Source organism: Hipposideros armiger, unplaced genomic scaffold, assembly GCF_001890085.2.
Source record: "Hipposideros armiger isolate ML-2016 unplaced genomic scaffold, ASM189008v1 scaffold_5, whole genome shotgun sequence".
Taxonomy (NCBI): domain Eukaryota; kingdom Metazoa; phylum Chordata; class Mammalia; order Chiroptera; family Hipposideridae; genus Hipposideros; species Hipposideros armiger.
The window spans coordinates 1,379,684-1,384,400 of record NW_017731355.1 but is presented as its reverse complement, the minus strand read 5'-3'; the positions used below and the strand labels follow the sequence as shown (position 1 = coordinate 1,384,400).

General features: G+C 37.1%; 1 pseudogene; it reads left to right on the top strand.

The window, feature by feature from the left end:
* Positions 1–1,406: 1,406 nt before the first annotated feature.
* On the top strand, positions 1,407–3,625 carry LOC109384551 (60S ribosomal protein L9 pseudogene; annotated as a pseudogene).
* The last annotated feature ends 1,092 nt before the right edge of the window (positions 3,626–4,717 follow it).

Genomic DNA, 4,717 nt, shown 5'->3' with positions numbered 1-4,717 from the left:
AAAAAAAAAAGAAATATGGAACACTTCACGAATATGCATGTCATCCTTGCACGGGGTCCATGCTAATCCTCCGTATTGTTCCAGTTTTAGCATAGTGTTGCTGAAGAGAGCAGCGTTTTGTCTGTTTTCTGTTTTACTGGTTTCTGCTCTTAAGTATTTCCTTTCTGCTACTCATTTTGGATTTAATTTGCTCCTTTTCTCTGGTTTTATAAAACTTTATTTTTCTCCAGTATAAATATAAATATTTATTTTCCCCTCTAAGCACTGCTTTAGCTGTATCCCACAAGTTTTGACATTTTTTTTTGTTTTTATTATAATTAAGGTTAAAGTATTTTCTAAATTCCCTGTGACTTCTTCTTTGACTTATAACTTACCTAGAATTATGTGGGGTGGGTGTGTCCATGAGGGTGTTTCTGGAAGGGATTAGCATTTGAATCGGTAACCTGAGTAATCCCCAATGTGGGTGGGCATCATCCAAACCATGGAGGGCCTGAATGGAATGAAAAAGGCAGAGGGAAGTTGAATTCACTGTCTGCCTGACCACCTGAACTGGGATGTGGATCTTCTCCTGTCCTTGGCGCTCCTGGTTCTCAGGCCTTCAGACTTGGACGGCAGTCTGCACCATCAGTTCCCTGGCTTTCAGGACACTACGGGCTTTTCTGAATCTCCAGCTTGCAGACAGCAGATCATGGGACTTCTCAGCCTTCTTAATCACATAAACCAATGACCCATCCTAAATATCTATCTATCTATCTATCTATCTATCTATCTATCTATCTATCTATCTATCTATCTACATTTATGAAACATCTAAGCCTGTAGATAAGTTTTACAAGAGTTTATCTGAGCCAAACTGATGATTATATGCCAGTGAGCAAGATCTGAAATGCTCCTGAGAATAACAGTTTTGCAGCTTCTTTTAGCATTCAAAATTAAGGGAGAATAAGAAAGATTACATGGAGGTGGGTAAAAAGCAAGGTGGGGATTGGATTACAGGATAGTTAACAAGATTATGTGCTCTTTGAGGGTTAATACCCCTTCCAGGTGTATTACTTCTGGTATTTCAAAGGTGTGTTAACCTAGATGCACAAGAACAGTGGACGGGGCTGGCTTCAAACCTTTCACTAAAGAGGTTATAGGCCTGGGATGTAACTACCTACCATGATCTGCCCAGTTAGGAATTTATGATCAGATCACCCTGTGAGGTTGCTTTCCATAGAAGCCCTTATCCATCCATCCATCCATCCATCCATCTATCTATATTAGTTCTGTTTCTCTGGAGAACTTTGATTAATAAAGTAACTATTCCATACGCATTTGAAAATTATGTGTATTCTGCAGATGCTAGGTGAGATAATCTATAAATGTCAGATCAAGTTGGTTGATAATGTTCAAATCACATATATCTTTATTCATTTTTTTGGCCTGGTTCTATTAATTACAAAGAGGAGTGTTAAAATCTTCAACCATGATTATGGATTTGTATATTTGCCCTTTTAATTTTCATTTTTGCTTCTTGTACTTGAAGCTTTTTATTCACATAGACATTTAGAAGTTTTCATTTTAATTAATGATGAAATGACCATTTATCATTAAGAAATGTTACTCTTGCTTTTCTTTGCTACATCTGTGAGGATGAAGACCATTCTCAGCAATCAGATTGTGGACATTCCAGAAAATGTGAACATCACTCTGAAGGGACACACAGTTATTGCGAAGGGCCCCAGAGCCACCCGGCAGAGGGACTTCAATCACATCAATTAGAATTTGGTTTCCTTGGAATGAAAAAAAAGAGGCTACGGGTTGACAAATGGTGGGGAAATAGAAAGGAACTGGCTACCGTTTGCTCTGTCTGTAGTCACGTACAGACCATGATCAAGGGTGTGTTACCTTGAGCTTCTATTACAAGATGAGGTCTGTGTATGCTCACTTCCCCATCAACGTCATTATTGAGGAGAATGGTCCTCTCGTTTAAATCTGAAATTTCTTGGGTGAAAAATATATCCACAGGGTTTGGATAAGGTCAGGTGTTGCTTGTTCAGTATCTCAAGCCCAGAAAGGTGAGTTAATTCTTGAAGGAAATGATATTGAACTTGTTTCAAATTCAGCTGCTTTGATTTAACAAGCCACAAACAAGGATATCACAAAATGTGGGGATGGTATCTATTGGGTTGTCGGAAAAGTCATGATGCAGTTTTGCAACGAAAAACGGAAAAAGTACGTCATGACTTCTCCAACAACCCAATATGTTTCTGAAAAAGGAACAGTTCAGCAGGCTGATGAATAAGATCTAAGCTGTCCAGCTACAGAAACGCCAAGATGTTGAGTGATTCCTCAGACTTACTCGTATTTCTGATATTTTAGAGATGCAATAAAAATCATGTATTGAAACAAAAATGTTACTCTTCACTCTGATAATTCTTGACTTGAAATTTATCTGGCGTGATGATATCAACACCAGCTTTTTTAGGTTTGTTTGGTCTATCTTTTCCCCTCCTTTTACTTTCAACTTATGTGGGTCTTTAAAATACATCTTGTGTAGACAGCATATAGTTGATTCTTGCTTTTTATTCATTCTTGCAATCTCTTCCTTTTCATTGGATTGTTCAATTATTTATATTTAATGTAATTATTTAAGTTTGTTTTCTACTTATCCCATGTTTTTTTTTTCTCTCATTTGTTCCTTTCCTGTCTTTGTTTTGGTTAATAAAGCATTTTTAGATTTTAATTCCACTATTGGTTTTAAGTTATACACCTGTGGCTCAAATTCTCCAACTAAATTTTTTTCAGTGATTGAAATAATCCATGTGCTTTTTCAAAATGGGAGCCATTAACTACATGTGGCTATTAAAGACCTTGGAATGTAGCTAATACAACTGAGGAATTGGAATTTTATATTATATTTAATTTTAATAAAGTTAAGTTGAAATTTAGTCACTTGTGGTTAGTGAATACTGTATTGGACAGCACATCCTTATCAATCTACTTATATTTATATTGTACCACCTCATGTAAAACATAAGAACCTTACAATACCATAATTTTATTAACTCTCTATCTTCTTGTTATTGTTATCTTATATTTTATTTCTACATGAGTTAAAAATCCAATGATATATTTGTTTTGAAATAGTTTTGGTTTTAAAATAAATTATGAGAAGTGAAAAAGAGATAGTTCTTTGTACTCACACATCTATTTACCACTTCTGGTGCCATTCTTCCTGTAGTATTCCTGTATTCTGGTGCTTCCTTCTTGTCGCTCAGGCGCCCCTTGCTGTCATTTCTCATCTTCCTAAATGACTCTTATATTAATAATTCTTACGGTTTGTAAGGAATTCTCCCAGAATTCATTTTCTGAAAATTTCTTGTTTTATTTTCGAAAGATATTTCTACCACATTTAGAATTCTGGGTTGACCCCTTCAGCACTTTGGTGATAACATTCCATTTCTTTTGGGTTCCACTGATTTTAATGAGAAGTCAACTGCCACTCATAGCATTGTTCCCCTGTATGTAATTTACTTTTTTCTCTGTTTTCAACATTTACTCTTTACCTTTGGTTGTCAGCCTTTGATATGATGTACCTAGATGTGGCTTTTTTGTATTTATTCTGCTTGTAGTTTGTTGATTCTTCTGTTAGCTGATATTTTCCACCAAATTAGAGAATTTTTTCAGCTATTATTTCATTACATTTTCATTCTACCCCATTCTGTCTTTCTTCTCTCCTATTAGGACTCCAAATCTATATAATTTAAAACACTTACTTTTTATTTCTAATATATCCATTTGGTTTATTTCTTTGCTGATTCTCCTCATCTGTTTACTCAATATATCCATCTTTTCCTGTGCATCCTTAAATATATTTATAATAGATGTTTTAAGGACCTCATGTGCTAATTCCAACATTTAGGTCACCTTGGATTCTGCTTCTACTGACCATCCCTTTTCTTGATTATGGATCACATTTTCCTGTTCACATGTCTAATTTCTTTTTTTAAAGATTTTATTGGGGAAATGGGGGAGGGGAATAGTGTTGGGGAGTTGGGGAAGGGGACCAGACAAGTTGTTGTTCTTCAATCTTCGTTGTGGAGGGCGCCAGTTACCATCTGGCTTCCCATCGGCAGCTCACGGCCTCTAAGCTCAAGGTGCTGTGTTCAATCTTAGTTGCAGGTGGGCATAGCCACCATCCCATGTGGGAGTCGAACCAGCAGCCTTGTTAAGAGTGCATGCCCTATCCACTGAGCCATCCAGGCGGCAGCTCAGCTCAAGGTTCCGAGTTCAGTCTTAGTTGCAGGTGGGCGTAGCCCATCATCAAACAGGCAATCTTGTTGTTACACCAGCTGAGCCATCGTGCCACCTGTTGGCAGCTGAGCGATAGCTCAGCTCAGGCACAGCGTCACTGGGCCCATGTGGGAATTGAACCAGTGGCCCTGTTGCTCAGAGCTCACACTCTTAAGCCAACTCTTAACCAACTGTCTAATATTTTTAAAATTATTCTTCAATGGTGTCATAAGGAAGTTATAGAAAATTTGGCTTATCTTCCTTTAAATGGTGTTGAGGTTTCTTCTATCAGGCTATTAAATTACTGGAAAATCCTCTTGATCTTGTTAGGGTTTGTTTTATTATTTGTTTGGCAGTTCCATTTCTTAGTTTGAAGCATGCCTCTTTCTCTGGGATGGTACTTACTCCTAAGGCATGGCTTCTTTGCAGTTTCAGTTGA